Source organism: Brachyhypopomus gauderio, chromosome 12 (assembly GCF_052324685.1).
Source record: "Brachyhypopomus gauderio isolate BG-103 chromosome 12, BGAUD_0.2, whole genome shotgun sequence".
NCBI classification, from domain to species: domain Eukaryota; kingdom Metazoa; phylum Chordata; class Actinopteri; order Gymnotiformes; family Hypopomidae; genus Brachyhypopomus; species Brachyhypopomus gauderio.
The window spans coordinates 22,402,170-22,425,459 of NC_135222.1; the positions used below are offsets into that span (position 1 = coordinate 22,402,170).

General features: G+C 41.3%; 1 long non-coding RNA gene across 1 annotated transcript in view; it reads left to right on the plus strand.

Annotated features, from left to right (window-relative positions):
• LOC143528471 (uncharacterized) overlaps nucleotides 1–22,419 on the plus strand; it is a 46,166-nt gene extending 23,747 nt beyond the window's left edge. Inside the window, exons 2-3 of the long non-coding RNA XR_013134464.1 lie at nucleotides 1,342–1,434; nucleotides 21,956–22,419. This is a non-coding gene — a long non-coding RNA (uncharacterized LOC143528471). The remainder of the gene's footprint in view (nucleotides 1–1,341; nucleotides 1,435–21,955) is intronic.
• Nucleotides 22,420–23,290: the final 871 nt, after the last annotated feature.

A 23,290-nucleotide genomic window follows, 5' to 3' on the forward strand; every position in this document is an offset into this window, starting at 1 on the left:
ACACGAGCAGCTCGAGCAGCTGCCACTCATTGCCTCAGACGATGAGTCCCAAGGGAGAACTGCAAATCCTTCTGCAGACACGGGGACGCTGGCTGGTCTAAACACACACACACACACACACACACACACACACACACACACACACACACACACACACGCACACACATACACACACGTCTGGTGTGAGAATGACAGCATTTCTGCTAAATCCTATTCTGTACTGCACAATAAACGAAGCATATGAGAACTATATTAAGTTAATAAGACAGTATGTATTCAAGAAAGAAAAAGAATAAATTAGTTTTTCATGTCATATATGAAAATAATCAACATACCAAATTCACAACAGGTGAACAGATTTTATACAAGGCCATATTGTTTTTTTACAGAATTGTTTAATTAATCAGCCAGTTAATTAAATGGTTACAACAAATATTTTGAACTGCAGATGTCTTGAACCAGTGCAAACTCATGCTTGAATATAAATAAACATTACATTTCCAATCTTTGGACCCAGAATTAGAGCACGAATACAAACAAAACTGTTAAATCTAATTGCTTTCTTCTCAAAACCTAGAATTCTTCGATTTCTTTGTGTTGTTTTACATGTTTGATTACATTTTTAAATGAAGTCATTTGCTAATGTTTATTTTCTCAATTACCACAGTATACAGTATTTAATGTTGCTTATGGTGAAATCATTTGAACAGCTTTCTTTTTAGATATCAATATCAAAAAACTTTGGCGGTTTTACAGCATACTAAAAAAAAAAAAAAATCCTTCCTCTAATTACTTACAGATATTCTTTTTAATTTTGTCTTATTTACCTCAGCTGCTATAGAGGCCATAGGCAGAAGTAACTCATATAATGGACTGTTCTGGACTCTCCTCTGAACAATCACTCAGTATAATCTGAAGCTCTTTTGACATCGTACAAAGAGCGGTTCTTCAAGCTCACGAACGTGTATTTGTGTGTGTGACTGAGCTCCAGAGAGAAAGAGAGAGAGAGAGATAGAAGGAGAGAATACATACTGTAAAGATGTTCCCTTGAACAACCTGGCCCATACCAGCCCAAAGCTCTTTGCCTGGCCTTTATCATGTGATGTCAAACCTCTGGCACAATTACACCTCCATAAACACTCAGAGAGCTGCCAGTGACAGCCTGCATGACATTGAGATATGTTCATTGGCTCCCAGCAGCATACAAACTCCAGAGCTCCATCAGTTCTCCCCCTGCAGACCAGCCAGGCTTTTAACACACACATACACACACACACAGTTGACCTTCATCTTTGACCTTTGGCTCTATGGGGCAACTTTCGTCTTTCTCATTCCTGGTAGGCCACAGCTTTGCACAGCGTGGAGCTCTCTCTTCATTGGTACACCTGACTGAGCCCATCGGGGTATTGATGATGACCTGCTGAGTTGAATAAGGTGAGAACACTAAACTGAAAATCAGTTATGGCCTGTTTAATGATGCAATAATGTTGAAACAAAAGCTAGTGTTTTGGGCTTGTTGCCACAATGATGAAATGATTAGAAATTTGTGGTTATGTGCTCAGATATTTTATCACTCAACATTAAAGACGTTTACAAATAAAATAATGACCACCATTTGAATTCCATTTGAATTTGAATTTAGGTTGACTGTAGCACAACTATTGTACTAGTGAAACGAACTGAAGGATGTACTGTAAGTACACAGAAGAGAAATAAAGCAGTGCCTTGGGTCGAGGACAGCGGCATTGATTTAACCAACTCAGAATCCGGGGACAATGTCATCTTAGGCTTATCTTCATGTCTTCATTAGATGTGACCTCAATTACTTCACGAGTTTGATAATAAAGAGAGGAAGGCCAGGGAGTTCCAGTAAACGGTGTGTCCTGGTCTCCATGTGATGTCCCTCAGCACTGCTGACGAGTAACCCTGGCAGATGAGAAAATGGCCAACATAAGTGGCCATATTTCAGCTGCTGATGGACAGGTGACCCTCGCCCTTTTGGGAATGAGAGCAGCCACTGAGGTATTTAGAGGGGGAATCCACACAGTATGTTCATGATTAGACCTTCTCTCTCTTTCTCTCTCTCTCTCTCTCTCTCTCACCCACACACACACACACACAGACAGTTTTACTATCCTGGGGTGTTGAGAAGCCGAAGGCTGAAGTCCGGCTGCTCTCCCTCCTCCACGGTGTGTTTGTTCTGCCCATTGCTGCTGTTGTTTCTCAGCCTGTGTTAATTCAGGCAGCGCAGGAACTCTGCGGGATCTGAACCAAACTCCAAATGTGCCAGAACTCTAAAAGCATCCAGAACGTTCCTGTGCAGCACGCCGGGTGACGTCAGCAAACTGTTAATCCCATCAAAGGAGAACTGGAGTGGTGGATGAGTGGAGATGTGGGGAGATGGTGTGCAAGTCTTTTTACGTGCATTCTGAAGACAGCAAAACATAGCACATATGGTTAGTGCTAGATATGGAATGAGATATGACACACTGAAAAACGTATAGGTGTGGATCGTCTGATTAACATAACTCTCTCATCTCTCTCTATTGTGTGTGTATGCATAGCTGTGGTTAAGATATTGGCATGCTAGTAATTTTCATCTTCTGAAGTCTAGAAAACACTAGAAAAGAATTTGGTATTTCCGTTAACTGGGATTTCCATGCTCAGCTTATTTCTTACCGATTGTTTCTGGTCGTCTTCAGCTAGTTCTTAATGAACTTAAACATTTCTTTAAAATTTTAAAACTAAACATGTTTTGTTTATTTGTTGATTTATTTATTATTTTCAAATTATTATTATTTAGCTTTTTAATTTACAAACTAACAAGCACAAAGTACAAAAGGCCAAAAACAATTAATTATGTAAACCAATATAAAATAATCTCCAGACTTATTGTATGTTATATGTGTCATTTAACTTCTATTCCATATTAACCCCTTGTATGTAAACACAGAGTCTCACAGAGTGTCTCACCACGTGTGTGCAATCCTCTAGCTCATGCTAAAGCCTTGCGCCCTGCACAGCAACAGGCAAAGTATCCCACAAACCCCTTAGTCTTTAAATCTGGTTTCACTGTGGCCATATCTGTTACTACAGAATATATTTATTTATGTATTATTTGGTTTTGTACATGGAGGTTTGATATTATACAGTGATTAATTTGAATATATCAAACACTGCGAGCTATGATGCACATTATTTTCCACGTTTTAATGTGCTGACATTATAGAATGAGTTTGTTTATGCTATAAGTTGATTCACAAAGTTGGCATGATGTGTTCTGTTAGCTGCACTGCTCAGACACATGCCATACATACCCTCATTACTGTGTTCTGTTATCCCTGTTGCTCAGAAGCATATGCTACATGCCCTCATTACTGTGTTCTCTTACCCCTGCTGCTCGCATGCGTACAGTACATGTCCTCATTGCTGTTCTGTGCGTGCCAGATGTGACTTGCTTTGCAGTTTACTTTGCTTCCCAGCACAGCGCGTCAGCCCCAAGGCATGGCTACATGTGCTGAACGCTTTCTGGCTGCTGTACAGCCATCCCTGAACAAGCCACAGAAAATCACACACCTCCTTACCGAGGTGCGTTTCTGAAGCCCAATAAACCTGAGGACGAGCAAACAGTTGCCATGGCAACAATCCCAAAGCTGAGCAAAAACAACACTCTCCTTAGAGCTCAGACTTGCCCCACCCTTTCTGGCCCCACCCACTGCAAAACACACACACACACACACACACACACACACACACACACACACACACACACACACACACACACACACACACACACACACACATATGCAAGATGACTTCCTGGCCCCACCCACTGCAACAAACACATTCTCCTGGCCCCAGTGACTTCTTCACACTAAACAAACTAAAGAGGGTTTGCTGTTGAGGAGAAGCTTCACATAGAGGAAGGAGGAAAGAAAACGGATCTTCAAACAGCTCAGGCTTCAATAAACACTAAGGGGTCCTGGCCTCATCTCCATGTCATCTGTAGAGCAGGACAGTGTGTGTTTATAGAACAGCTTGTAGAGAGAGAGAGAGAGAGAGAGAGAGAGAGAGAGAGAGAGAGAGAGAGAGAGAGAGAGAGAGAGAGAGAGAGAGAGAGAGAAATAAAAAACACACAGACTTTACACTGTGCAGACTCACACCATCAATCTCTAGACCCCTGGCTTCTAGACTAGCTCTTCTCCTCTGCCCTGCAGACCCAGTCAGCTTTAAAAAGAAACAAGAGAAAGACAGAGAGATAAGGCATTCGTGAATTTTGACCAGTTTTATTATTGTTTTCTCTTAACTCTGTCACTGAAACTTGATTTGTTGGGTCTGCACATTTTCTCCAGCTTGAAAAGTGAATGGGTGGTCAGACTTCAAGCATGTTCACATGGACATGAGGAATGTGCAAAATGGCTAATTCCCTCTTTCCCAACATCTCCAGCGTACTCAAGTGTTTAGTTTTCCTGGGGTGGCAGGTGGCCCAGACATCTCCCCTCTGCCCGAGTGCACTGCGAATCCCACAAACCGGAGCCGCTCTGAATCCCCCCGGAAATTTTTATACGTGGAACTTCCTCTCCAGCTCGCGAACGTTCGGTTTCGTTGCAAGGGTTCGCAGGGCTGGAGGCCCTTGACAGTCGTTAAACTATGTGGAGTGTTTGCGGTGGGGACAGACACCGTGGAGTGAGAGCTCGAACCCAGACATGAAGAGGGAGAGGAGTAATGACCTTCAGGATGAACTGTTTGCCATCCAGCTCACTCTACCTCTTACCTCACCCTTAAAATCCTCTACCGCACAAACACAGCAAATTCAGACGCTGTGACACTGTATAGATCAGGGAGAGGCATTTTCTCACACTGTGCCATTTCATTCCCCTGTTCTAGTACATGCAGAGAGGAGCTGGTGGATCACTACCACTTTCTTCCCAACCTTGGACAATGGAATTAGTCAGAATAATAAAATTAATTCCAAATAAATATTTCCAGATGAAGCTTTAACAGGTTCCATGCAGCCTCCAGAGTTAGAAATCTACTTCAGTCAATTGAACAGTTAAGCTACTCTTTTGGTAACATTTGGTAATTTGATCAGTTATTTGTTGTAATTTTTATTACTTTATAATGTACTTAAATTTTCCCAGCACTGTGCCTTGGGGTTGCTACAGCATACAACACCAGTTCTGAATAGCTATAATCATTTAATATTGTTTGTCCATAAGCTCCCAATGCATCAGATATAAAATCAGTTTTGCAATCTGTAGGCTCCAGATCACACACTAAATAATGATATTAATTACAACCAGATTTTAATCCAGCATTTTACTTACAACCATTTTACTTCAGCATAATAAAATGAACTGCTTACCTAATTGAATTAAATTACTATTAAGCAATTTCACAGATCAGATAATGTATAAATTCCTTGGTATGTATTTTATATATTTTTGTACCATTAACCTTGCTGTCTGTAGAATCTATAGAAACACACACACACACACACACACACACACACACACACACACACACACACACACACACACACACACACACTTGTAGAAGATGTGTGTTGAATGTAATGTTCAGCACAGCAGTGCTTTTGCATTTAACTAATGATCCTGATATGACAACACTAAACCCCTCACTCTGCAGCATGCAGGCGTGTGTCCTCTTTAAAGAGATTGTGTAAGCACATAAACGGCAGGGGCTAGTTTGCACTAGGCAGGATGTTCATCATGATAGCAGATTTAATTAATGTATTCTGGAAATTTTCAGTCAGAGTGCAAAATGTAAACTATGAAACAGCAATAAAATTGAATAGGCCATGACTGAAGTGCCCTTGAGCAAGGCACCTAACCCTAACTGCTCCCCGGGCGCTGGGCTAGGGCTGCCCACCGCTCTGGGCATGTGTGCACCACAGCTCTCTAGTAATCACTAGTGTGTGTGTGTGTGTGTGTGTGTGTGTGTGTGTGTGTGTGTGTGTGTGTGTGTGTGTGTGTGTGTGTTAACTGCACAGATGGGTAAAAAGCGGAGGACAAATTCACAATTGACAAAATATGGCACATTTACATTTCACATTTATTTAGTGCCTTAAGTTAAAGCTAGTTCTGAAAACAACATGTCTAATTTAAATTCAAACTAAAAAACAAATCAAAACATGATTTGATTTGGATTGTGAATCCTTCCAGTTCATTCTACTGTATATGAAAATCTACTCTGTTACCCAGAAAGTGACTTTTGAAAGTGATTAAGGTATTGTGTATCACTAACATTTTGAAATTTCTAGTCCCTCAGATTTGTGTACTCTGAATGTTTCAGAGTTAAACATTGTCCTTTAAATTTTATAAGATACTTTATATCTAAAGCAGAAGGTGGAGATCTCTTTATGGCATGAAGACTTTGATCATATTCATACTTGCCAGATCCCCTGATGGTGGCCACCATTTATTTATATTTTCAAAGGCTCGGATCTCACCCTTAGTACTGAAATATACTGAGATCCTGAGTTCAGAACGCCATCAGCACTAATATTCTATATGTAGTGGGTAATCAATAATTTACACAAAACGGTACAAAATGTACAGCTGTATAAAATATTGATGACCATGTAAATCTTTTGGCTAGCCTGCCTGCTAAGACCAGTTTCATGACTGTGTGCTAGCACAGCTGCACTAGAATGAACAGCCAATCACTGCTCACTACATTTAATCGTGCATCTTGAAAGGCCTGCAAAGGAGAAAAAGCTGCATCAGCTTTGCTGACACAAATTAATGGTCAGCTAGAATATATATATATATAAACTAGAAGATTAATAATATTGTTTGTAAAACCTTATATTCAATATAATTTGAAAGGAACTAAAAGTTTTGCAAAACATATGCAGCTTTAAACCATAAAAATATTCCACTTTGTAAATTTGTTAGCTTTTTTACATTTATTTTTCTTTAAAACCCCACATGTATTTGTGGACATCTTTACTCATTTATGTTATTCACATTTTCATTAAAGCACAGTCTTCAAAAAATACTCATTAAATAGCAAAGCCACTCACACTCTTTACATCTGTTCTCTGCTTTATGTCCCCTAAAATGTTAATCCCCCATGCTCTTTTTCGCCTTTGTTTTCCTCCATACAATAGATCTCCTCAGCATCCTTCTGTTTGAAGTCGGTCATGAAAAGGAAAGCCATAACCCCTCTGTCACTGTTTTCTTTTGCTTTCATTCCTCCTCATTATTTATTTATTTTCCCTCACTCCTCCTCACTCGTCACTCTCTCCCTGAGCTGTACCCTCACTGGCCTTTGGTAAATGGAGATTATGGATCTCAGTCATCACCTCCCACTCTCCGAGACCCTCAATACGTCGCGTTCTCTTGTGGTCCCGCAGGCCTCTGTGCGGGACAACACACTCGCGGCTGGATCCCGATGTGGATCTATATGGACGGCAGTCCTGGCTAACTGCTCACATGGTAATAATGAAATGATGCTGGTGGACTATGTTACATTTTCAACTGCTCTAACATCTTCAGCACATTCAGAACTTTTAATGTAGCAGAGTCCAGTTACAGTTACAGAAATGATCATTTTACACAGATCAGTTTGCTCATGGGGCCTCTGATAGGGCATCCACATATTTCCATTCAAATTATTCATTTGTACCACTTTTTTTCTAAATTAATACCATGCAGGCTCTCAGTAAATATATGTATATGTATAGTATGCCCAGGAGAGAAATACGAATCATAAAGAGAAAATATGGCAGCATCTCGGCTTTGATGACAGGATTTTCTAGAACACAGTTGCTAGCCACAGCAGGGCCTTCATAACTCACCACATTTGGCTAGTCAACTTCACACACACACACGCCAAATGGCCCCCAACAGTCTGTGAAGACAACACGCACGCATCTCAGAGAATCTGGCCCCATCTCAAAGGGCATTTCCTCAACTGACTAGCCATTAAGTCTTGTATCCATTAAAGCTGATAAGAGGATGAGATAATGCAGTTCATGCTGCCTGACTCACGTTGCCCTTAGCGAAAAGGGGAGTCTGACTTCTCCCTTGAGTTAGCCTGAGCCCTGACTTAGCCCTAGCTTGATTTATACCTCCTTCCTCTTGCCAAATGCAAAGACATATTTCATTCTCTTTCCTTTCTTTCAGAAGGTTCCTCAGAGGAGACACACACCATGGACACACACACACACACACACACACACACACACACACACACACACACACACACACACACACACACACACACACACACACACACACACACACACACACAAACTGTGTTAGCTGTAAACGATCACTGATTGGACAGGCGAGTTTTGCTCCTCTTTACTGACAGATATTACATGTATCCAGGTAACGTGAGTAAGTGTGTTGCAGTTGCTGACAGAGGAATCTGTGGGCATAACTCCACACAGCTCACCTGGAAGACGCACTGGGCTGCTTACATTGCTGTCTCTGGTCAGAGAGAAGAACAGATGGTGCAGTCCATCCAAAGTCAAACAGACTCCACTAGTGACAGCTCATCAATACAGTGTCATAGCAAACTGCAGTCACACTCTGCCATAATTAATGGCAGTCTGGTCTGAGAACAGGGTGCTGGATTCATGGCCACAGCACTCACTATCCAGTCAGGAAGAGCACTGTATGAACAAACATGGCTGCTTCTCTGGCTGGAGGAATATATATATATATATATGAAGGTTTAGTCTGACTGTATCAGGCTTGTGCAAGGGCAATCTCACACAACTTCCTCTGGTATTCCTTGGAAAAAATCTTGAAGGAAAAAGTGAAAAGACATTATGTTATTAAAAGGTGATGAACTGCAGTCACAAGGCTTTGTAAACATAGCTTTAATTTGGTGAGTGATTTAGATTTTAGTGCCCTCAGGTGTGTGGTTGGCTCAGACGAGGCTCCCCCCATGTTCCAACTAAAACAAACACGTAGCAGCCTTACCCAGCCCAGGCGAAACATGTACTTACCACTCTCGGATTGGCATGTAACTACAAATGATGTTACTCTCTCTCTCTTTTGCTCCCTTCTCTCCCCTCTCAGGCTGGTGATACGCTGTTTTGTAGCATTTCTGTGGGGTGAGTGGGCTAATTCACTCACTCTGTGAAGTGTGGCCAGCTCTCCGAGACTCACTGGCTCCCCATAATCGGGATCGGGGGTCAGGGTCATGCAGCTATGTGAGAGATAGCAGGACTATGCTAGTCGCCTGTCATTTCACATACTCTGCACCCTCTGTTATGAACAAGTTGTTGGCAAATTATCCTGCTGAGGGAGACAGGATCCAGCCGACCTCCATTTTTTTCAGGCTTTATCTTCGCTTATTCCTCTTTCTCTGCTTTTTTCCATGCTCTGTGCTCTGACTCTCTCTTACATCCCCCCCCCCCCACCCCATATCCTTCCTCTTGTATCTTTCTCTCCTACACTTCTCTTTCCATTACCAGAGCAGGGAAGATCTTCCACCGTTCTTTATATTTCCTCATATTGCCTTGTTTATTCATCATGTTTTTTATATTTGGATTGACTGTATTTGGATAGACTTTATTTGAATTAGAAATGTGCAATTCATGGTGCTATTTGAGCATGTGATCCACAGTGTAGTTGAAATGTCCTTTAGCTGGAAATGGATACAGGCTACTCATGTAATAATTGGAGTCATTCATTAAAAGTGAACTAGCGCCAGGCTGTTTCAACTCCCTTGATCTAATTTTACTGGGGAAACAGGGAAACAGAGATTTCTGACATTCAGCTGTGAGCTGAGGACTTGGGTTGAACTCATTCTCGAGTAATTATATTAATTACTGCTTTATAAAAACATAGTAGTTCACACACACACACACACACACACACGCACACACACGCGCACGCACACACACACACACACACACACACACACACACACACACACACACACACACACACACACACACACACACACAATGTTGAACATGGCTTCATGAACCTTCTGGAGCAAATAACTTTTTGGAATGTTCCTCATGCCTTTCTCTAATGGCCTTTAAAGGATCCTTGGTGTCTCTTAATCAAAACCTCTAGAAACATGTCAGGGATTAAGTAATAAAAATAAAAATAAAAAAATAAAGCCACAACCAAAAATGGAAAAATATATAAAAGTAAAAAAAATTCTCAGAAGAAAGTAGGAATAAAGAAAACTTTTCTTCTTTTTAAGCACTTTTACAGACCAATTGGTGAGCCAGTCCAAAAACAACAGGCTCACTTGTGTTGAAGTGTGAGCTCTCCAGTGTCAAAGAGAGACTCACAATTGCTGTGAAGAAGATGTATTCTGAATGTAGCTTCCGGCAGACAGGAAGGCTTTGATCTTTGTTCGAGGGACTGGTCTGAACTGTGAGATCTGACTGCTTTCTGCAAAGTTGTTTCTGAAGAACAACCATATTACAAGTCTCTGATTTTCTATTTTATTTTACTCCCGACATCCATATTTTGGTGTGTTTTGTGACGTGTGTCTGTGACACTGATGGATAATAAATAGTATTTGGCAAAAAGTTATCAATGTTATTTTAGAAATGTGGCTAATGCAATTTCCCCCTGGGATCATTAAAGTATTTCTTATTCTGATTCATTAATGACTGGTGAGAACCATGGTGTCACAGACCTTGGAAGATATCGGACACAGATGCAAAGATTATTATTAATATAATAATAATAATTATTATTATTATTATTATTCATAGCCAGCGTCAGGAAGGGCCTGCCTGTTCTCTGTCGTGTTACAGGGACTTATCTCTAGGGGGAGCTGCAGGATTTACAATAACTGTCCAAACATTTCCTGCCCCTTATCAGTACTTGGTCAAATGCTGTCTTCCTATCATGATCCAACGACAACAATAAGAACTATAAGGAAAGTGGTTTAAACTGCTCTTGTGAAAAGAAAAAAAAACATGCTCTCAAGGCTTTTTGAATGTATGCCTCCAGTTGACTCTGCCTGCTTTAAAATTACTGCGGTCCAGGCTCAAGCAATTAAAAAAAAGCTGTCTGGTGTCAACATTTTCAGCAATAAAAATGGTCAAACATGATTTATTATTTATTTAGCCATTATGTAAGGAAGAGTTTGAAACTTTTTACACTCAAGAACGTGAATGAATCATTCCCATATATAGACTGTCTTTAATTTAATTAACGTTAATGAGGTCATTTAATGTGTAATGTTCACATTAATAGACATGGATAGTTAAATTCTGTCCTCTGTATATTGCATAATGAATGGAAGAGATCAGTAGATCATTTAGGAATGAAAGATTAGAGGGACAGAATAATTCCCACTGACTGTGGCTGCAGGCTAGAGTGGATGAAAGATTACTTTTATGGACACATATCTGGATAAATGTTGGTTCAGCCGTTGCTCTCAGGGGACTTTTAGGGGAAGCACACAGAAAGTATCAAATACAGGATAAGATCAAAACTAAAAATGGGCACAAAGAATATAGATTTAGTGTTTTAATATAGTAATGTGCATTCCTCAATATGTGTGTGTATGTGTGTACTTGTGTGTTTACATTTTAACAAGCAGAGAACTGGGCGACCTCTAATTAGCAGTGGCAGCAGGTTTCAGTAGGAGTGTGCTCATCTCGATGACAGGCAGTGCCCAGCGAGAGCAATCCTCGGTGCTCAGGGAGCTCTGACGGAGATCGGCAGTGCTGTGAGAGGAAGCAGCTGATAACACTCTCCAAACCTCTCAGTTCCAGTGGCTGGGCCGGACCACTCTTCTCTTTCTGCTCGGTCTCTCTTCATGCATGCCCCCTCACCCAACACTCTCCGTGCTCTCTCAGCCAAGGCTACTGCTCTCTGTCTCTCTCTGTCTCCCTGCAGTAGCCCACACCTCCATACCTCCATGTCTCCTCACCTCCACACCCAGCCATGTCCTCAATCCAGCCAGCATGCACTTCAGTGCCAGCTAAAGTTCTATTAACCTCTTTCCGAGCTATATTGCTTTTAAATAATTGACCCCCCCCCACCCAACACACACACAATGTGGTAAAAATGTACTCCATTATTAAAGAGTGAGGACCTTCATTTTAGCTGGAAGGACCTTTTAAATTATTCATAACGAAAATTGTAGCAAAGACACCTGTTACACTGCTCAAAAGGGTGGAGGGGATGGGGGGGGAAGATTTCATATGCTGACCTCTCTGTGAGATCAGCACACATGACGCTATGAAGTCCCTACTGCATTCTTCACTTATAAGAGTATTAAAATCTGAACAGATTAGAAAATTATGATTTGAGAGCCACACATTGCTTTTCATAGAATCATTCATGCAAATAAATAACAGCAATGGGAAAAATTGCTTTCATGTCATTTAAAAACATTTGCCTCCCAAGGACAACCTTGCTGTCACTGTGTAATTAGTTGAGTGGTGATGGATGAGTATGAGATCAGTGTCTTTGGTGGGATTAAGGTCTGGACTCAGAGTGGGCCTCTCAACCACACCTGCTTGTTTCTCTGGAACCACTGTCCTGCTGAAAAACAAACCCCTCTCCCAGTCCGAGTCTTCTGGCAGCAGAGGAGGACAGGATGTCAAGATGTGCCCTTGTTGCTTAGTTACCAAGGGTAAAGGGGCAGCCTGATGCAAGGACATGCTGATGGAAATACATTTATCTTCACAAATACAATCAATGCAGGTCATTCACTAAAGTCTGCATTAACAAAGTGTGACATGAGGTCTACATCATGTTGCATATACAGTTATTTATTTACAAAGGATATGAAGTGTAAACATGGTAATAGCATGAAAAGCAGAGATGATAACATGCTACCATTATATGTACATGCATGCTCACATAAAGCTTCATCCAATTTGAACTCTATTACTGTCCTTTATAACACCGAAACAAAACAAATAAAAATGTTTATCTGATGACCATGTGCTCATAGACCAGAACCCAGTAGCTGTCTGTGACGTTCTAGAAACAGCTCAAGTGATTATAGATGCACTTATTTACTTCAGCTTACAATGGTATGGGGGGGGGGGGGGGGGCATATTCAACAGGACATTGGTATCTCACACTTGTGTCTCAAATGGTTTTTGACATTTTCAACCTTTTTGTTGTCTTGTATACAGTGCCAGGTGACTCAGTAGAGGAAAGCGGTTCCCGACTGTATACAATGAGGCTAGGAGCTAGATCTCGACTAGGGATGTCATTAGATGGTAAAAGGAATACATTGAGGATCTTCTCAATCCCACCACCACGCCTTCCATAGAGGAAACAGAATTGAGGGACGCAGACGAGAGTTTGCCCAGGTGACCAGGATAGTTGTGAAACTCCTTGATGGCAAGTCTCCAAGGGTGGATGAGGTCCACCCCAAGTTCCTTAAGGCTCTGGATGTTGTGGGACTGTCCTGGCTGACATCTTTGCAACATTACGTGGACATCTTCATACATATCATCTTCAATAGAAAAACATAAAAAACAATCCAAGATATTTAAACTCTATCAAGACTGGGAATCATGCCCAAATCCTAATTCTGCAGGAATGCTTAATAGTTTTATGAAGTTATGTAGTGAAAAGATAATATTAGGGGAAAAAATGGTCATTCTAGCTCAGACCCTGTACTCTGGCAGCTTCCTGGTCAACTCTGATGCTCTTTTAGAGTTATTTTCCCCAATAGGTCATGAGGAGCTTATGTCCTTGGTAAATTCTTCCAAATTGTGACGTATGTACTCTGCATTGACTATACCGCAGGTCACTAATAGGTGGACCTCGGTCCAGATCTGGTACCAAAACAGAAACAACAACATAAAATCTTGTTGAGCACTTTATGGTTTACAGTGCAGCTTTTACAGTCCTTACAGTAATGGTCACGCGTCCAAAGAAACCTACGAATTAATTGCATGCAAGTTTGGCTATATACCACGTGATACCACCAAGCCGGTTCCACCCAGCCAGTTAACTTTGAAAGTGAGACCGGATGGGAGCTTGCGGAAGATGTAACCTAGCGAAAGACAAGAATAAAAATATAGAGAAACTGATAGGTGAGGCGGAGAAGTAGAGAGAAACGGCAAAAAGAAAGAAATATACAGGTGCATCTGTGAACAAGATAGCAAGTCTTTGTGATGTATCAAGAGTAGTGTTGGGAACGTTACTTTAAAAAAGTAATTAGTTATAGTTACTCACTACTTGTTCAAAAAAGTAACTGAGTTAGTAACTGAATTACTCTATAATAAAAGTAACTCGTTACCAGGGAAAGTAACTATTTGCGTTACAGTTAAAAAAAGTTATATGCCAATGAATAAGGATTTTTTTTTTGAAAAAGCAGTTTTTACAGTCAGTTGAAATGAGTAGATCAGGAAGGTGTTTAACGTTTGATATTTATTGCACATCCACAGACCAGTGCAGGATAAAATCCTTTAAAATCCCAAATCTTTGTAAAAAATAAAAGCAAAAGTAAACAGTTACACTATATAAAGTGCATTTACATCTATCAAATTAAATTAAATTCTCTCAACCTGAGACAACTGGTTTGTTCATAATAGAAGTAAACTTAACAATAAAACCTCTATTCTTAATTAAATAAATCAAATACCCAGTCTGGTAGACATTCAGGAACTTCAAGTATTTTCTTAAATAATGTTTATATCGCTACCTTGAAAATGTTAATTTTTCCTCGGCTTGCTCCTGACTCGCCATTTCTGCCTCTTCTCCGTTTGTGTCGTGTCACTGTAGTATTTAGGCGCGCGTGTAAAAACACTGGCTCTGATTGGCTACCATAATGCTGCATTAGCCAATCGCTTACTGACTTGTTAAGTTAAACAGGTGTTACACCGAGAACTGTGACCTATCGAGATCTGTTACTCCTCACTAGCCTGGGCAGCGGTCCGCTCGGATTACTGTTAGTATATCAGTATAGTAACGCACCGCTTCTAATGACCAGTAACGTCAACGGCGTTGTAACGACAGGAAAAGTAATTAATTATTAATTATCCCGTTACTGACAAAATGACGCCGTTACCTAACGCCATTATTTTTAACGTCGTTATTCGCAACACTGATCAAGAGCCATGGTATCCAAGGTAATGTCAGCATACCACCAAGAAGGACGAACAACATTCAACAGGATTAACTGTGGACGCAAGAGGAAGCTGTCTGAAAGGGATGTTCGGGTGCTAACCTGGATTGTATCCAAAAAACATAAAACCACGGCTGACCAAATCACGGCAGAATAAAATGTGCACCTCAACTCTCCTGTTTCCACCAAAACTGTCCGTCAGGAGCTCCACAGGGTCAATATACACGGCCGGGCTGCTATAATCAAACCTTTGGTCACTCGTGCCAATGCCAAACGTCGGTTTCAATGGTGCAAGGAGCGCAAATCTTGGGCTGTGGACAATGTGAAACATGTATTGTTCTCTGATGAGTCCACCTGTTTTCCCGACATCTGGGAGAGTTTTGGTGTGGAGAAGACCCAATGAAGTGTACCACCCAGACTGTTGCATGCCCAGAGTGAAACATGGGGGTGGATCAGTGATGGTTTGGGCTGCCATATCATGGCATTCTCTTGGCCCAATACTTGTGCTAGATGGGCATGTCACTGCCAAGGACTACCGAACCATTCTGGAGGACCATGTGCATCCAATGGTTCAAACATTGTATCCTGAAGGCACAGTCACCAGATCTAAATATTATTGAGCCACTTTGGTGTGTTTTGGAGGAGCGAGTCAGGAAACATTTTCCTCCACCAGCATCACGTAGTGATCTGGGGCCTCATGTACAAACGGTACGTACATACAAAAACATTGAGTACGCTATGTAACCTAGCGGTCAGATGTGCTAAATGTGATTTGAACGTGAGAAAGTGCGTACCCCCACGACACTTTCACTTCAGGCGTACGCATGTTTCTAATGTGTTTTCGTCAATTAGCGACACTTAGAGGTGATGCAATTAAATGAACACATTGTAGTAAGCCCTTATTGTGTAAAATAATGAAATAATCATTCAACGTTTTTCCATATAGTCTAGATTATATTAACAGGCATGACATGTTTTGCTGGAGATGGTAGGAGATGGGAGATGGTAGCGTTGGCATTACTGGAAGATATCGCTAATGACCGAATTCGCCGAGAGCAAGTTTTCCGTGACCATTATGATTTTGGCCCATGATGATGACTGGCTTATAAGCCATTTCAGATTTCCAAGAGCTGTCCTCTTGTGCTAAGTTGGGTCCAGTTTTCGAGAGAGAGAAACATGTGGAGTCATACATTGCCAGTTCCTTTACAGGTGCTGACAACGCTCGGCTTCCTGGCAACTGGCTTGTTTCAAAGAGAACTGGCACACCGGTCAGGGATGTCCCAGTCATCTTTGAGCCATGCCATGCCAGCTGTTTTGGATGGGATCATTTGCATGTCAGCTAGGTATATAAAGTTCCCATATGAAGCGGTTCACCAGGCAAACATTAAAGCGCAATTTGCAGCGATAGTCAGTTTCGCTAATGTAATCAGAGCGATCACCTGAACATACATTTCTATAAAGACACCATCTGAGGAGAAATTTGCTTATGTGAATAGAAAGCACTTTAATTCCATAAACGTGCAAATAATCTGTGATGCAAAAATGTGCCTTACTAATGTAGTGGCACATTGGCCTGGATCAACCCATGATTCGTACATCCTTACAAACAGATAAGATAAGATAAGATAAACCTTTATTAGTCCCGCAATGGGGAAATTCACAAACAGCTTGGTTTGCTAGCAGAGTGCGTGAAGGGTGGCTTCTTGGTAAGCAACAAATTTAAAGCATTTAAATAAAAGCCTTTGACATTTCCAGCTTAGAATAATTAATTTAAAACATGGGTAATTGTTAAATTACTTAGGAAACAGGGGCTACCCGCTCAAGAAACCCTCTCTTATGCACCTTCCTCATCCATGAGACGAGCAGAATTGCACTGCATGGGCTCTGGTGAATTCTTCAAATGTGGCATAGATTTGAAATCAGTAATAATATTTGCAGTTTGAACATAAGGACGTTGACCAGATCTTTTGATTCGACATTCTCTGATGAACTGGTCTAGATGAATGGCCAGCGCAACAAGTTTTAAGGTCCAAATTAAGGTCATCATCTCAGCAGACTAGTTCGTGTAAAACCTCTGTGTTAAGACCATTACAAAACACCACGATAAGAGCAGGGTCGTTCCAGCCACTACCTGCCGCAATAGTGCGGAATTCCTTGGCGTATTCAGCCACAGAGCGATTAGTCTGTCTCAATTTATGGAGCCTCTCTCCACATGCTCTACCCTCATAAGGATGATCAAATAAAGCCTTAAATTCACTATAGGACATTCGCTGAACAGTATCCCAAACTGCAGTAGCCCAGTCCAGAGCCTTACCAGTAAAGAGTAGAAAAACTCTATTCGTTCCTGGTCAGAGCTGGGGTAGCCGGAGAAATACAGAGCACTGCAGTTAAAAACCTCAACATTAGGGGTGGGAATCGTTTACTATCTCACGATTCGATTCGATTCCGATTTTGGGGGCCACGATTCGATTCAAAATCGATTTTCGATTCAAAATGATTTTTGATTCAAAAAACGATTTGATTTATAAAAATATCTGCTTCAATCTATAAAATCTGCATGATCTTATTAAATTAAGTGTCTTTCATTTAATTAACAAAAATAAAGTGCTTTGGTAAAATAAAATGGTTTTTGTTGTGTTACCAAAATTCTTGAGCTTCATTTTGCAAGCTGTCAGGGCTGGCTCGGATGCAGTTCCCCCCGCCGTCGCTAGGGCCACCAGAGTCAGTCCCAGACTAAACCGGCATAACCGTACGTTCTCAGCCAGTCTCTGCTTTCTCTGTGATTGCTTATCGTTTAATGGTGTCTCGCCACCTCTCTCTGTTATGCTTTCTCTTTACTTATTAGAGTATCTATCTCCTGCATCGCTTCCTGACCCATCTCAAGTTTTCCCAATCCTGTGCTTCTTCCTATCCGTTTTGCCTTTATTTTTGGGAAGGGTTTTATTTTGCTGCAGTTACTTCTGCTGGCGTCCTTGGTTTCGTTTTCGCGTTGCATTTATCTGCGCTGTATTTTAGTTACTGTTTATATTTTGTTTCTTCCTCCCGTCTCTCTAGGGTTGAGTGTTATTTTTCACGCGTTGTATTTTCCGCGTTGTTTTTTTAATTCTATTTACTCCGTGCCCTCACGGTTTTGGTTTCTATTCTCTCGCGTCGAGTCTTCCGTGTTGTTTTGTTTGTTGTTCTGGGTCGCTGTGCGCGTTTCCCTCTCGCTAATACATTTGACGAGTGTCAAACGTCTTGATCTTGCGAGCCGGCACTTGGGTCCACCCTTCTCTATATTATCTCTCACCCTTCTCTATATTAACGCTCCCGTGCTCACCGCGTTACACAAGCCTTGCACACGAGCTACATTGTGTCCAGTTCGGTCTTCCCCGGCATTCGGTAAAAACCAAAATGAACCCATATTTTTGCCTTAAATGAAGACCGGGCAGGTTGAGACTTCACCACAACTTAGAATCTTGGGACATTTAAAATCGATTCTGAATCATAGTAAATGAGAATCGATTTTTGATATATGAATCGATTTTTTGGCACACCTCTACTCAACATTGCTTAGGGGCACCATCATACTTCGCAGGTTTGCTTATGGACAGGGGTTCCTGATGAGAATTAGTGAGTATGACACATTCAGATGACGCCTCTCTCTGCACAATGAGCGACAGGGATTGGAGCTGAGACGTGATTTGTTGCATGGTCTGTCCTAAGTCCGCCATTTGAGCCTGGTGCTCGGTCTGTTCCACCACAACATTCATGGAATGACCGACATCCTCGAGCAGTTGTTGGTGCTGTCCAAGCATACAACATGCGAGGAGACGACCTGTCTCAGGTCCTCTTGATCTGCCATCTGCTTGGAGGCAAAGTATTCTGCAACGATACAAAGTTGGAGAGAAACGTGCAGATCAAAGGCTTTTAATTTGAATTCAGAAATGTTGAGATGGGCCAAAGACAGGTAAAGAACAGGCAGGGGTAATGACAGGTGAATTCAAGCAACAAAATCCTTGGAAGCCGGGTAGGGACAAAAACTAGAACAGAAACAAAAGTCAGAACCAGAACTGTAATCAATTATCTGGTGAAGATGATCTTATTATGGCTGTTCAGTTTGGGGAAAGTGAGGGATTCTGGGTATTGGAGTCAGGTTGATTCAGGTTCTTTCTATTTTCTCATGTATTTATATATCATAAGTTGCACGTGTAAACCACATGTTGTAAACACGGTATGTTCAGAATGGGATTTCTCGCATTGCGAGAAACGAAACAGTTGCGTGTAGGTGTCTGAAAGTTGGTATGCAGGATACTAGTTCAAAAAATACAATCATTGTGATGTGTTTGAGTTTTAAGAACTTTTGACGATATTAGTTCTTTTTTGTGGATAAACAGATCCACAAACAGGGCGCTTCTGCAAAAACTGGTTTATCCACTTTAACAATATACTTGATTATTTTAGAATAAACTTTTATGCAATTCTTGATTCAGTGGGTATCACTCAGAATGTGGTGGTGGTGGTGGTCCTACGCATAGTGTAACCGTACTTTAGACTTGATCTTATCGTTTGGTATTGACATAACAGTTTAGTAGTACTTCCTCAAATTGAGTCAGCTTCCGACCACTCCCTCACAACATACAAGTTGCATTTGAATTATTGTATGAATTGGCTGCCTTGTTATCAAAACAAATGAATACTTCACCGGATCTGACAAACAATGCTCTGGAAGGGCTAGAGTGTATTACAGAGCATGTTGAGAATTCTCTGCAACATGCTGCGATGTCGCCGAGAGGTCGGGAATTGTAGGGAGAGACACAGAGAAGGAGGAGGAGGCAAAGAGGCCGACGGGGACATGACATGGGGAGACTGGACCAAACTCAGTGCTGTGAAGTCCTGAGGAGGGACTGGGCAGACAGACACTGGGGATGGGGGATGCTGGACCGGAGGCAGGAGTAGATAAAGGGAATGGACAGGACGGGACAGCACCAGGGCGAGGTATGGACACAGAATTTGTCATCTAAAATTCATTTACTAACAAAGCTTCAATATCACACTCTAAAACAGTAGATAATATGTTGGTAAATACCTTTATTTTCTTGCTCACTTCATTGCAAAAAATTTCATAATACTCTGCTGAGAACAACAAACAATTCTCGACCTCTCAGTAACATCGCAGCGTTGTGTTACATCTGTTCTCGAATTGCAAAGATACAGCGGCCTGCTGTTGTGAAAGGGGGAGGGGTAGTGGGTCAACCAAGAAGCCTCTACAGCGACCAACTGACGCCTTTGAAGTGATTGAGCTGTTCTAGCCAATAGTTCACTCCAAGCTGAAAAGATTAACACCTCACTTGCCATGATTAGTTAATGTTTGTCTCTGACAAAGACATGCGCAAAACAGTTGGGTTGTAAACATGCTAGTCTAAGGTAGCCTAAGCCAAGATAAGCTACACTCTCCAGAACACATCAAATTGACTCTGTTTGGCGAAACTGAAGCAGTCGTGGATAATTTTGTTAGTTGATATTTTGATTGCGTATACTTTTGAACATGATTATTTTTGAAAAGAAAAGGCTTTCTTTGGCTGGAGTTTATGTCCAGTTGTTTGAGTACAGAGTTGAACTGGAAGTTAGCATGAACAACAGTTACGAAGATATATGAAGGACTCGTTTGTGAGTACAAATATTAGATGATAAACAGTATTAGAGCATTTAAGTACTTTAGAACTTCCTCAGTATCGTGTAGGGCAGGGTTGCCAACTTTTGACGTTCGCTTAGAGTGAGATTTTAACCTGTAGGAGGTGGCGAGTGTAAATTGTTGAGCGGGGGGGTGGGGGGGTGGGAGAGGTGGCGACGAACGTAAAATGGACACAAATTAAGTGTTATATTGCGATCTATCGATCGCCGGTGGTTGGCGCCAGATCGAACTAGTAACTTGTTGAATCATAGATGTGGGTCTGAGGTAAATAAACTGGATTTTTTTTTCGGCGTGAGATATCGGAAGAGTGGCATGAGAGCGTGTGAAAACGGTCAAATGCGTGTGTCTCACGCTCAATGCGTGACAGTTGGCAACCCTGGTGTAGGGTTTTAGCTAGCATGGTTAGCTTAGCTAGCCTCTTGGACATCTCTATCCTATTATTAACATAATATTAATTTTATATTATAACTTCATTTGGAATTTTCTGGTCTTTCTGTAAGATGTCCAACATTGTTATTTTGTTTTACCAAAAAAAATAATAATATATATATATATATATCAGGGCTCCCAAGTTTTGGATTCATGCCAGAGTGTGAGAGTTGTTGACGGGGGGGGGGGGGTGGCGAACGTCAGTTGTTGGGGGGGGGGGGGGGGGGGGGGGGGTTGTATACGTTGTATATCGCAATCGATTGCCAGTGGAGGGCGACATAGATATGGATCGGAGGTAAATAAACTAGATTTTTTTTCTCGCCGTGTGAAATCGGAGGTGTGGCGTGTGAAGACGGTCAAATGCGTGTGTCACACGCTCAATGCGTGAGACTTGAGAGCCCTGTATATATGATGCATGCTCTTGATGATGGACCGGTGTCTTGGATAAGGGTGTGCCACATTTGGACAAGCGTGTGGCACTATGGACATTCCTTGGGACATTTAACATGCAATGTTGTGTAACTCTGCAATACTTCCATGTATGTGCTCAATACTTTTTATTTTGGAAGCTCATTAGATTAATTCAAAAGGTAAGCTGACGAGTCCTTATTTTGAATTTTCACTCGATTAGTGTGAAAGGTTAATCGAGCAAGTTGCAGACTTCTCTACCACTGATGTGCCACTGTTGTTTTTGCCAAATTGAGAGCTGTGGCAGAGCAACTAATTATCAATTATGATGATAAAATGGCCTACCTGCATCCAGCACTAATCCTTCCTTTTTGTTTTCTCTTCCAGGGCACCTCACAACTGTCCCAACCTTCATATCTCAACTCAGGCCTTCCACTCACCATGAGGTATCCCTGAATCTGTACACTTAAATCTGGGTCAAATGTGGAATCTAAAAATATGGAGTCATATGGGACGCCAAAATGACTTGGAACTAAACCCTTAATCTCCCTCAGCTGGACATTGGCCTCTGACTCACCCTGGTCATGCTGTATATTCACAGGTTTTTCTTCTAGGCGTAAATCAGATAATGCTGTTGAACTATGGCAAGAAAAATGTGGCAAGGTTACTTTGTTGGGGGTATGCAGTAAGAAAATCAGGTAGGCGATCTTTAAGCACATTGCCATTCTTTAGTTGTTCTTAAAAATTTTAATGTTGACAAATTCCACTGAAGTGTTTTAAAGGGAGCCTTCCCAACTTCAACCTCAACTTTCTATTGTCACACTTGTAGAGAAGCAAAATCCAGAATGCTGTTCAAGCCAGTCAATACATGCCAATGCAATACAACCTAATAAACTTTATCTTTTAAATTCCTTGAGTCTGTGATGGTCTCTTTTTTTCAATAAAAAGTACATCCTGGAATTATGATATGTTCTATAGTCCTTCATTCAATCTCAGGGAGCATAGTCAAGAACAACAATCCAACCAGGACTGTGCACCTGCCAGATATTGGACACTATAAACCCTGTGGTGAGAAACGCAGGAGAAAAACACATCACCAAAGGTCCCTAACTTCGTGAAACAATCAGCCTAAAACCAGCATATTAAAAGCCATTTAAAATATCTACTTGTAAGGAAGCATCTAACTTGTACAAAACAATGTACAAATGAATCTGCCACTACTCTAAAATGGTGAGAATTTCTCTTGCAAATTATGTTAAAAATCAAAAGTAGCAATAAGAAACATCGCAATCATCAAGCTAAATAACAAATTGTAATACATTGCAAATAAGGTGGTAAAATAACAAAACAAAACAAGAAGAAACCAATAAAGCACTCTAAAGTGAAAAGAAAAAATAATGGCAAAAGAAAACACGTGAATTGAAGGTTGAGCAGTCTAAATGTCCATAACTAAACATGCGGAATGTTCTTGGAAGGAAACTGGGTGGAAACTTGGCTCATAAGGGGGGGGGGGGGGGAGCGCCACACTATTATCCCCCCATGACCATTCCTATGTTGTATACTTTCAGTTGTGCACACCACACCCCACTGCTTCTTGTCATACTGTGCTTCCATGGGTAGATACTCAAAGCAGTAATATACTTCTCTCACCACCCAAAGGGCCACTTGGAGAAAGAAAACAATACACAGTACATATCTTAGAAAGGGGGATATGGCAAGTTA